Raw genomic sequence first — 13,298 nt, 5'->3', positions numbered from 1 at the left:
ATTCGTAACCATTAAGAAAAAATAAAAAATAAATAAAAATTCATTAATAATCACTTCCTTAATTATTAAGAAAAAAAATTAAAATATTGAGTAAGCACAGTTGAGAATTATACTTGCATTTTCCAAATTGAAAAGTATTTATATTTTTAGTGTTTAAAAATTGAAATAAGATGAGATAAGTTGAGAGAATTTTGCTATCCTAACCTGGCCTTGATTCTTAATTAATAGTTTCAATCTGTAGCTTTGGAAAAACTTCATTTATCAGATTAAACTGTAGCTGTACATGTAATCTGCTGCAATCATGGATTTTTATCGAGCCCTAGCCAAGCCCAGTAATGCATCATTGTTGGGCTAAATCTAGGAGATTGAAACTATATTTTTCCACCCATATTCATTTAATTATTTTATTTTTGCAACCAATCTACGACTAATTATTACGAAAAATATCTCCTTAACTTTATATCCCAATTTAAGAGTTTTAAAAAGCATAAAGAAAAATAATATGGGCTCTATATATAGACTTTATTGTTGTCAGTATAAAATTTTTTAATAATATTAAATATTCAATAAATATTACATACAATCATTTTTATGTATTTTATGTGCACTTCATTTATGTTGATTAAAATAATTATTTTATATTAAAAAATAATGCAACCAATCACATTTATAAAGTGTGCAAGAAGTACATAACAAATGACTGTATATAAAATTTTTGAATATTATAAGACCACTTTCATGTGTCATCTCTCTTAGCTCAAGTTCCTACCCGAATTTAAAGAGAGATTGATCTAAGAGTGGGGCTACTATGTCGTCCCACTTTTACTGCAGGGCATACCACCCAGCGGGTTTTTTTTTTTTTTTTTTTTACTTTTAACATTTTTTAATACATTTAAATATTTTTAAAAAATAAAAAAATATATCAATACATTTAAAATCTCTTCCTTAATCACTACGTAAAAAAAAAAATTTTGATAAAATGGAGAGATAAAATAACTTTTTCCTTGATCTAATTATACTCTATCGTTCTACTTTCAATATTCTGCTTAGAGAATTATTAGTGGGATTTTTTTAAAAAACCTTTTATCCCAATAAGAAACTGGTTTTTTTATCCCATTAAAAAAAAATCTCAAGAAATTTTGATACAAATATTATTTTTTAATTTTTTCTATCCACTTTCATAAAATTCAATAAAAATATATCTGTTTTTTTTTTTTTTTGAAAGTCTCATTATCCAAACATGCGTGGCGACTAGTAAAGCTACCTCTTCTATCTGGGCTCTTATATCTCATATCTGGCCTTTACATTTTGATAAGGAAAGGTACCTTTTAACTTACCCATATATCCATATACTCAAAAATAGGGCCCAATTAGATTATGAGCAGTGCTAGCACGAGACGGTCCGATAAGAGCAAAATAAATTTTTCTTTTGATTTTTTTATATCCTTAAATATTTTTTAAAAAAAAATTATAACATCATTAAAAGAATACTTTTTTAATCACTAAGTAAAAAAAAAGGTTTGTCAAGACCCAACTGTCGGTGAGAGTATCATTTTTGTTAAAATATCTCACAAAACTCTAGTAAGTACAAATCTTGGCTTTTGGAACTTCTATTGGGCCTACGATTTGTGAATAATAATAAAATCATTTGTAAATAATAATAAGATAATTTGATATTTATTAAGTTTTGGAAAATGAGAGAAAAATTGAATAAAAAATATTACAAAGTTAAAATATATATTGTTAGAATATAATTTTTTAAATATAATTTTTGTTTTGGAATTTGAAAAAATTGAATTGTTTTTTGTTTGAAACTTTGGAAAAGTTGTAAAGATTAGTTCAAAAAAGTTGTAATGATTAATTTGAAAGTGTTTGTATTTGAATGATATTTGAGAAGGAAATGAGATGATAGCTTAATTTTTAGGAAATGAAATGAAATTAAAATTGTTTTCAAATATCCCCTTAATTTTTTTTTTCTTTTCATAAGCAACCACTTAATTAAAATAAAAGGGACAACATACATAAGTAGTGGGTGTGATCTTTCGACAAACACCTTATTACAACTTCTTACAATGCATAAAAAAAACAGAGAGAGAGATCAATTTATTGATCTCCACTCATTCCTCACAAAGAGGAATCCGTCTTAAATGATAATTTTACAGTCCGAAGAACAAACTGTAGTACCACCAATTCTATCTATGGTAATTGTTTTGTGCTGCAGTTCGTTACTTTAAGGCCCTGTTTGGATAATGAAAGTATTTTATCTCATCTCATCTTATCATTACAATTTTTTTAAATTTTCACACAAAATATAATAAATAATTCAACTTTTTTAAATCTCAAAACAATTATAATATTAAAAAATAATATTCTAATAATATTTTATTTAACTTTCAACTTTCATCTCAATTTATCTCATCTCATCTTAATTCACTATCTAAATGGCACCTAACTTGTTTGGCTGAGAAACTCGCTTCCTCCTAAACAAATTGGTTAGGACAAGTAATATAGATAAGAAGCATCAACTGGCTTGAGTCTTCGGTGGCCGAAATATACATGCGACTTTGGCAACGTGTGTAGCCGCTAGATGGTGAGGCACGGTGGCATGTGGAGTGCACATGCAGGCTAGGTCGCTCGTGAGCTGCATGTGCCTAACATTTCACGACGGTCCCACCTTGTAATGTTAGATCGTCAGCTAAAAAACATTGTGATGGGGGGCACGTGTGGTTGCTTGATCACCAAAAAGTATTAGATAGGAGTTTGGTCGAGATTGAAGAAATTAACGGAAAAACTGGAAACACCTATATACAAGGTTTTAAATGAAAAAGGGATGGATTTTTGTTGACAAGGGGGAGTTTCTCTCTCTAGAGAGAATGAGGAACCGGATTTCTAAAACCAAAATTCTGATTAGACAACGGCCCCGTTTGGATATAATAAGTGTTTCATCTAATCTCATCATTACAATTTTCTCAAATTTTCACCAAAAATATAATAAACAATTCAATTTTTTCAAATTCAAAAATAATAATAATATTAAAAACTAATAATCTAACAATATCTTATTCAATTTTCATCTCAACTCACTATCCAAACTGTACCTTAGTTTACTTATTGTTAACGTCGTGTTTCGCTCGTCTTTGGGCCAAACTCCGACAACTCAAGTCTTTGATAACAGGCTTGCAAAAGATGGAGAAAAATGCGACTTCAAGAGGGCAGCCTAGGGGTTGGGTAACCTCTGATACCAAAGTTAGTAAATATTTTTGTAAGTTTGTAAATAAGTAAATGAGTCTAGGGATCAGAGAGATGTTCTCGTACCTGATATTTGTTATTTATACTATAAGTCAGGGGGACACATCGTGCTTGCCTTCCATGAAGTCTACGTCCTTCGTACTGCTCATTGTATAAGACTTTTTCAATGCGACGTGGCTCTGCAACGGTGTCATTAATGTGGCGTGTTGCCTGGGTAGTGGAGCCATTAATGTGGCGTGGTTCCCAGACCTCATTCTTTTAGACTGTCTTCTTCATTGTCTGTTGATATCCTTCTTGTCTGTAGATCAAAAGCTCCCCTCATATTACGCCTACTGTGTGTGTGGGCACTTGAGGGCTGGACACTACTCGAGGGGTTTTCAGATCGTCGAGTCCCATCCTCTACAACACTATCCCTCCTGCAGGTCACGTCCAGAAGACTTTTTCCGTGGGCTGGGTTGGGAACTATTTGTCCTAGGCTGGGTCTTTAATCTTACTTTCATCCACAAGCTTCTTGGGCTTAGTGGGAGGGGAAATCCCCTTACAGTTACCCTTTTAATTCTCATCAGACGAGTACGGTGGGAATTTCATCATTATCCTCGTCCGGTGGGAATTTCATCATTATCTGAACTTGCCTTACCACTAAGACCATGATCCTTTTGTTTTTTTTTTTTTTTTTGACGTGTGGATTGTTCTGAAGTTCGGGGAGGCTCCCGTCGGTTGGTAATTCTGGCAGCTTTTCCCATCTTCCTTGATAGGCTCACCTTTTCATAACTCTTTTCGATTTTCTTCCCTCTGTCCAATCTTCTTCACTATCCCATATGTTGGTGGTGATGGCTTCTGAAAAATCTAGTCAACCCAATGTTTTTGGTGGAGGTTCTACCGGTACTGGGTCAGTGTTTGGGGGCAGCAGATGGCTTTCAAGCGCAAGAAAGTCAATGCTGGCTTCTTTGGCTCTTACTTACCAAGTACCGGAATTAGTATTTTTAAAAGTCCTTGGCCCCGATGAGGGTGTCGTCGATGCAGAGGGTCCCCAAAGGTAGCACTATTTCCTACCACATTTTCGTGTGGCCTGAGGCTACTGTTTCCTCGCCTTGTTCGCGACCTTTTGGACCACCTGCGCTTGTCCCCCTGCAAACTACATCCAAATGCATTGAGACTATTGATATATTGCAAAGTTATCTAACTGCGTGCTCTACTGGAGTCCTACCTGGACGACGTTGATCTTACCGGCCGTGAGTTCTTTCTTACTCATAAGGTGCTACACCAAAAGGAGAATGTTTGCAGTTTTAGGGCGACACACGCCCTAGTAACCTTGGAGTCGAGGTATCGCAAGGTGAAAGATTGGTCTCCTAAATTATTCTTCATGTTAGACTATGGATTGGAGTTCCCGATTGGCCAAGTGAATCGCCACGAGTTCCCAATACGGATGAATTGGTAAAAGGTTTTGAAGGACAGGGTTGTGCGTCCGTCAGTCACTTCTTATGAAGTGCAGTGTATCAAGGTTGTTTGGGAATGGGTGCAAGATAACTCTAACAGTGTCTTCTCCAAAGTTCTCCTTTCTGAGGAAAGCTTAAGAAGTTCCCTGCCTCGACTTGGCCACCTTCCCTCTGATGATAGGGTGATTGCTGCTCGGCCTCAAGTTATCATTGCTCTAAAGTGCTCCTAGGACCTTCCCCCGTCGGACAAGGGGAAGAAACCTCATTAGGAGGGTGCCTGGACGGAGAGTAGGGCTTCTTCTGGGGCTTGGAATCCTTTACCACGGGAGTCAGCTATTTTGGAGGCCAGTCGTCCTGTTGTTATGGTGTCTCTGGCAACGGTGCCGACAAGTGAACCGATAGGTGATCTTCCCACGACGTCATGATCGGTTGTCACTGTTAAGGCATCCGGGGACGAGGTTGAGATGGATGTCCTTCTCCAGTCTTTTTGTGGCCACTATTCCTGACGAGGGGCAGCATTCTTCTTCATGGATCTCTCGTCATTCTTCGTCTCATTCTACCGCTGGTAGTCACTCTCTTGAGGCTGTTGACGAAGGGGCTGCGGCGGCTACTTCCACTAACCATGTACAAATAGAGGACCACGTGGGAGGTAAAATTCTTTTGGATGTTATAGCTTGGGAGGGTCGAAGGAGCCCAATTGCGGACCTTTTCGTCCAGACTGAGAACCTAGAGGGGGATGATTCCCCTCTAAAGGGTTCGCACGATGAACCGCCCATCCAGGCCGAGTACCCAGTAGGGGATAATCCCCTTCTGAATGTTACAATCGGCCCTGGCCTGGAGGGTTTGTGCGGAGACCCAACTGCTCTTCCTGTAGTTTGTCGTCCAACGACCTGTATACATTGACTAATAAAAATATCTCGCTCTTTATGTCTTTTCTTTGTCTTTTTTTGGTTTGGTGACCGGCTTGGGGGAATTTTGGTGTAGGAGTTCGTAGGCCTCCTACTCACCCCGCCAACTGGCCCTGTTGTGCTTGTTTATCTTTTCTGGACAGTCATTCTTGGGACACGACTACTAATTTTGTTGTCGATGCCTTTTCCAGTTCAAATGTACTTGCTCGCTTTTATTCACGCCCTGAATTACTTGATATTTAGTCGGCTACATTTTGTTGTGTTGAATGACCATGCTCGACCATGCCCTTTTCTTTTTTTCTTCTCAGGCAACTATGGCCTGGGGCTAGGTTCGAAGATTCTCCACCCCGCTTGAGTCCGGTTAAACCCTTTCGATCCCGCTAGCCGAAAGCCTTTTTGTTCATGCCATTTCCGCCTGCCACTAGTACTGGTTTTCCTCCTTTGTCTTTCAGTTCGTGTTTTTCCCTACCTTGCTATTTCATCCTCCCACTTTGTCTTTTCATGGTATAATCTTCCGGTGGTGGTAGATGACCTTGGGTCAGATTCGTCTCCTCCGTCCGTGGTGTTGGAGAGTTGCTCAGACAGTTTGGAGCCATAGTTGCCCTTCTTTGTTTGTATTTTCGTATTTCTCTTGCTCGTCAGATAGGGGTTACTCTTTTGAGGACAATAGTTAATATTGCAAACCTGAGTTTTTCCATTCACATCGCATCATGCTTACGGTTCTTCCAGTGTGCTGTTGTTGCCCTTGTTGTTAATGCTTGTACCTTTTGTACCAGTATTTGGGAAGTTCACAAACTAGACCTACTTTTGTTTGTTGACGCTGTGCTGCTTTCTGTGGGACACCGCTTCTCCTCTAGGGATCCTTCTTACTTTGGGTAGCCGAGAAACTAAGCTCGCACTCCATTGGGGAGAGGTCGGGCTACCTCAAATCAGGCTGCCCCTTTTGGTTTCCCAAGGAGGTAACTTTTCCAGACTGACGCAAGGCTAGTCAGCTCTTTTGTTGTGATTGAAGCCAGGGTAAATTTTTGGGCTGCCTTGAGGGCTGAACCTACTCATCTCTATGGGAGGGATAAGGCAACCCCAAGCCTACATTTCCCAATAGTATCCATCAGGGAGATAAGTCGTTCGGCCAGTCTGTTACTGAACCCGCTCCCGCTTGTTGACATCACAGGGAATGTAACATTTTGGGTCAGGCTAGTGCTGGACCCATTCTTCGCTCGCAATGGAGGTTGGGGTAAGTATGCGGATTGCCGCAAGGGCGAAACCCACTCTCCTCTACAGGAGGGACAAGACAATCTTCAGACTTACCTTTCCCGATTGTACCCTGCGTGGAGGTAAGTTTATTCAGGCAGTTTGTTACTATACCCGCTCTCACCTGTTGATGCTTACGAGGAAGGTATAGTTTTTGACTTCAAGTAGCTGAGGACTAACCCGCAATTCGGGTTGCCAGGGGGCATGACCCGCTCTCCATTGTGGGAGGGGTAGAATAGCCTTCGGCGTAGTTTTCCCTTTCGTTCCCACGAGAGCTATGTTGTTCGAGCAGTTTGAGACTAGATCCGTTCTCGCTCATTGATATCACAGGAAATGTAAGTGTTGGGTCAAACAGGTGCTGATCCCACTCTCTTCATTGCGGTAGAGGTCAGAGTAATTTATTCAGGGAGTCGCGAGGCTGATCCCGCTCTCCGTTGGGGGAGGAACAAGGCAACCCTTAGGCCTACATTTTCCTATGTAATCTCACATAGAGGTATGTTTTTCGGGCAGTTTGTGACTAGACCCGCACCCGCTTGTTAACTTCCACAAGGAAGGTAAGCCTTCATCTTCAGGCAGCCGCACTCCATTGCGGGAGGTATAAGACAACATTTAGGCCTACCTTTCTCTATGGTGCCCTGCGACGCGGTAATTATTAATTCATTGATGACCTTGTCACCGTAGATTTTGTTAGTTACGCACTTTCTTGTTGCCGTTTTGTTGGTGATGTGAAAGTGTGAAGTGGATGATTTGCATTGTCCTGAAAAGTTGCATTCTCATTAAATATAAAGAAAGTACATGATGGATAAAGAGATATTACAAAACCACGAAAAAACAGGGAGGCTGTCGTCTACCCTTCCTTCTAGGGTTATGCACTACCCCTTACTTCCCCTCTAGACTGGCAGGATGAGTTGTAGACAGAGGCTTGCGATGGCTCCTTTGGTGGTGCTTGTCTTACTCTGTCCTGTTAGCACCATCCAAGTCGGACCCACCATCATTCTGATTTAGCTTTTGGACGTAGTATTTTCTTGTTAAGACCTACTCGATGTGACGACCTGTAAGCTGTTGGGGGTGGGCCTCCCGATTATGGCATTGTACGATGATAGAGTTTTACCTACTAGGAAGTCGACCATGATAGGGGTTGTGCAAGGGCTGCTACCAACAAGGACAGACAGCGTGATGGTTCCCACTGGTTGGACCACATTTTCGGAGAAACTATTCAAAGGCATCGGGGCCGGCTGCAGCCGAGTGGTCTCTATGCCCATTCTGGCGAAGACTCCCCAGAACAGGATGTCTGCGAAACTCCCGCTATCGATGAGGATTATGCGGGTGGTGAAGTTGGGGGTACAGAACCTCCTCCTCGTCAGCCTCCGTGAATGAGATGGTAGGGGTAGGTCCACCCCTTCGTTGTTTGGCGGGATGATACTCAGTTGAGAACACCTTGTGGTATCGGTCCCATCTAGCGTGCGCTTTCTTGCTTGAGGAGGTAATGCCCCCGCCCAAAAATCCTCCAACTATGGTTCAAATTTTCTCGAGTGGGGGCTCTTGCCTTGGTGGTGAACGAGCATGATCTGGCTGCGGTTCTCTTATTGTTTGCGCCATTGAGGGTTGTTTGCCCGCCTATTCCAGTTGCCTTGATCTCGACTCCTTTCTCTCGACCTTCTCTTCTTTCTTGCTCCAGTCCCGGGGCCAGGGAGTGGCGCTGCTTCTGCTGCTCCGCATATTCCCTCTTCCCTTGTGGAGAGAAGCAGTCCTCGGTATTGTGTGAGGCGGACCGATGATATGTGCAGGAGCGGCGCACTGCTCCTTGGTTGTCTTCCCTTTGTGTGATGTGAGTGTCAGCCTCGCGACTGGTGAGTGTGGACTGGTTGTATCGTGGTCCAAGTCCCCTTGCTGGGACTTCCTCCTGTTGCTTTTCTTGGGAGCTATTTTCCCCTTTCTCATGGGGCTTAGCCTTGGTTGGGACCTTCGTCCTTTTCTACGCGTACTCCACTTCCTTCCTTTGTGGCTCTGTCAATGCTTGAAGAGTGTCATCTGCATTGATGAAGTTGTCGGCCTGGTTCATGAACTCTTGCAATTTCACGGGAGTCCTTATGGCCAGCTAGGCCACAAACTAGGATTGTTGTCAAACTCCTTCTAGAGGCACCACCAAAATTATTTTCTCGTCTTGGTTGTCAGTGGTCATACGCTCCTTGTTGAACCGAGACAAGTAGGATTTTAGGCTTTCATCCTCTGCTTGTTTGATGGTGAGAAGGTACGCGGCCGGATGCCGCCTCCTTCGACTGGACATAAATTGAGTTAGGAACAGTCTAGCTAGTTAGCCAAAGCTGTCCACCGATCCAAGTGCTAGTTACCCGAACCATATACTTGCTGACCCCTTTAGGGTTAGTGGAAACGCTCTACAAGCTACTTCCCTATGGAAGCCATGCAGCATCACATGAGTTCTGAAAGTTTCCATGTGCTTAAGAGGGTCCATTCTTCCATCATATATCTCCATAGCAGGGACTCTAAACTTTGGTGGTAATGGCATCACCTGTTCAGTATAGGGTATACTCGTGCTTGTGAGCAACTGGTCCACCGTTGACGACGTACCTACCCTCCTCGATATCTCTTCATATTTTCCTTTAAGGCTGCAGAGCTCATCCTGCATGTTAATTTGATCCTCTTCTTTATTAGGTCTAGCTTGCGTGTTCCATGACCCTACATGCTCACTGTCGCTAGATCCTGCTCCGTCGTCTTGGTCCTGTTAAGGTTTTCTGAGTTCCTTATTTTATTTGCGAAGTGTTTGTAATTCGCCGGTTAGCTTCGTTACCCATCCTTTTCTTCTAAAAAAAAAAAAAAAAAAAACCTTACTTCCATGGATTCTCCCATGTTTCTCCTAAGTTGTTCGGAATGGGTTGTCGTAGGCATGAGAAAGACATGCAAAATCTATAACAATCCCACAGACAACACAATTGTTAACAGTCGTATTTTAAACGCCTTTGGGCCAAACTCTGATAACTTAGGTCTTTGATAACAGGCCTGCAAAAGATGGAGAAAAGTGCGACTTCGAGAGGGTGGCCTAGGGGCCGAGTAACCTCCGATGCCAAAGTTGATAAATATTATTAGAAGTTTGTAAATAAGTAAAGAAGTATAGGGATCAGAGAGATATTCTCATCCCTGCAATCTGCTATTTATACTATAAGTCAAGGGGGACAGATCGTACTTGCCTTCCATGAAGTCTGCGTCCTTCGTACTGTTCTTTGTGTCAGACTCTTTTAATGCGGCTTCTTCTCTCAGACTGTCTTATTCATGGTCCGTTGATATCCTTCTTGTCAGTAGATCAAAGGTTCCCGCATATTATACCTACTGCATGGATGGGCACTTGAGGGCTGGACACTACTTGAGGGGTCTTCAGATCGTCGAGTCTCATCCCCTGCAATACCATCCCTCCTGCAGGTTGCGTCTAGAGGAATTTTCCCGTGGGCCAGGTTGGAAACTATTTGTCCTGGGCTGGGCCTTTAATCTTACTTTTCTTTCCTCCACAGGCTTTTTGGGCTTAGTGGGAGGGAAAATTCTCTTACACTTATGATTAAGGACAGGTTTGAGGGTGGGATGAGACACAAAATTCTCATCTCATCTCATCTCATCATTACACATTTTTCAAATTCTCATACAAAATATAATAAATAATTTAACTTTTTCAAATCCCAATTCAACTTTTTCAAATCCCAATACAATAATAATACAAAAACATAATATTTTAAACACTAAAACAAAACACAAAATTCTCATCTCACCCCCCAAACCTGCCATAAAGAATTGACTATTAGTGAATTATTTTATTTTATTTTTAAATATTTAAAAAATAGTTGAAACAAAAAAATAAAAAAACTGTATTTGCACCCGATGCCCCGCATTGTCGTTTCTAAAACCCATCTTGCTTAAACCATGATAGTTTGACATTTATTATTATACTCCTGTAAATATAGTTTTTAGATGTTGATCAATTATATATCGAAAATAAAATTATTAAAATAAACGTGATTGCAGTTGTAGACAGGACCTCAAATCATTTAAAAAAAAAACAAATCAATTAATTCTGCACAAGTTGTATCCATTGTTATCTTGAAATCAGTCAGGGATGCAGGAATACTTTTTGAGGCCAGCAGGATTTTGACTTTTAAATACTTCAATTCTACCCAAGTTGTATCCTACAGAAAATTAAAACTCGTTAAAACCAAAAATAATATTCATTCTCATCGTCTGAATTAATTTGAGGGTCTCAAATAAAAAATAATAAATAAATAAAGTGGACCTTACGCCTTATATTATTATCGATTTTTGGACAATATTAAATATTCAATAAATGTAGTAAAATCTTTTTCTTAATCCCGAATATTATTTGTTGCCAATAAAAATCTCAAAAATTATAAAAATATAATATGCATGCATGCACATGACACTCACTTGCCGGGTGTCTTGTGATATTATATAATAGGCTATAGTCATCAATTAATTCAAGAAATTAACTAAATTAAAATTTGAGAAAATATATTTATAATCATAAATATATAATCGTCGCGTAATCGTTTTGAAAAGATAAATAAAATATAAAATTCATATAAAAAAAATTAATATTTTAATAATAAATCTCATATTTTTAAAAATAATTATGCGATATTTACTTATTTTATGATTATACATAAAATTATTCTTAAAATTTTGAGACCCAACAACCACATGCGCTGCATGGTCATTATACGTAAGCATGATCTAGCTCAAGGACAACGACTCTTGCATGTATATAGCAAGCTGCTTATATTACTGATTAACCCCTGGCTCTTAATAAGCATATCTTATTTTTTGATAATCGACAAACAGTATGACTGTTTAATTTGGAGCTAGCATGTCTCTTTCAAAAGAACATAACCATTTCTGTGATATTTCGTATTTTAATGTATTTTTTTAGTGAATAATTATTTTAATTAATTTAAATATTAATTTTCTTATTTTAAATTTATTAGATTTCTCGTTAGATTTATTTTATAATTCTTAAGTTGTGAAATTTATTTTAATGTGCTTTCTTGATATTAATTAGTGTTTGCATTTAAATTACTCTTTGCTTTAATGAATAATTTTATTGTTGGACTTTAATTATTTTATTTTATTCATATTGAGTTGTAGTATTTTTATTTAGCTTTTATTTATTTTTATTGTGCCTTTTTCTTTTGTTGGACTTTTCTATTTTCGGACTGGACCTATTTGGGTGTGTTTTATTTTTATTTTTATTTTTTTTCTTTTCTTTTGGGCCTAGCCCATTTGGTCCCCAGCCCAACCCATGAGCCTTCAATCCAGCCCACTATTTTCCCCCGAAACGGTATCGTTTGGTCCAGCCCTTAGGGCTTCTACATCTATTTTCTTTTCATCTCCTGCACTGTTGCTCTTCACCTCTCCATTTCAGATTTATTTTCCTCTTTCTTTAATCCATGCGGCTGCTGCTTCTCCTCTTCTCCTTCATTTTATGTCATTCTTTCCTCTATTTTCATTGAGTTGCCATTGTAGTGTTCCTTCTTCCTCTCCATCTTATTTTCGAATCTTCCCCTCTGCAAGTCAGCAAACGCCACCACTCATTCCTCCATCTTCGGCTGGTAATGTTTCATTTTCCATCTCTTAAATTTTCAGTTTCCCTTTTTGCTGTAAAACCATGCAAATATATTCCTCCTTAGCATATATTTTCATCTTTTTCTCTCCATGTGCAAGGCTGTCCGTGAGCCTCCATTATTGTACTCTCTCTTAAATTTTTCCTTACTAATTTCATGGCTCATGCTTGTGATTTATTCTCATTGCATTCCATTTTTGTTTGGTCATTCACTACTCTATTTTGCCTTTTTGCCATGTCCTATTTTTACCATAAAAGCCGTGAGCTCCACTCGTATCTTGGTGATTTTGGTGCTTGCAGTGCATCTTCTGCTACTGCTTATTGCCTCTCGGTTTCCCTTGGATAAGTTTCTATCGCTGCTCATCTCCTAATTTTCTTTTGTTTTGTGGTAGTTTTCTTAAGAAGGAAATATACATATGTTTATGTATCTCAGTTACTAATAATATTAGGTGTTTTTACCATTTTACCTTCTTTGAAACACATGAGTTAATATTATGCTTATTAAATCAAAAAGCTTGAGTTTTGTTTTACGTGGGTTACAAGCTATTTTGGGCGTAGATGTCTGGGCTTATAAACTAAGTCAGTATATTGGTGCTTTTAACATAATATTTATACGTTGATCATGTTGTAATTTTTCTATGTTAAATTCACTTTGTATGAGTTTTGTTTTAAATACAAATTAAATAAATATTTGAAAGATATTATTAGTATTAATGTTTTTTTTAGAAGTACATAGTAGTGCAAGATTTTTATTTTGAACTCTTTAAAAAGATACTAATTAGTCTATTTTTTATTAAATGAAATATTTGATCTCCT

The sequence above is a fragment of the Juglans regia genome, chromosome 6 (genome assembly GCF_001411555.2).
Source record: "Juglans regia cultivar Chandler chromosome 6, Walnut 2.0, whole genome shotgun sequence".
NCBI lineage: Eukaryota > Viridiplantae > Streptophyta > Magnoliopsida > Fagales > Juglandaceae > Juglans > Juglans regia.
This window is presented reverse-complemented; position numbering follows the sequence as displayed.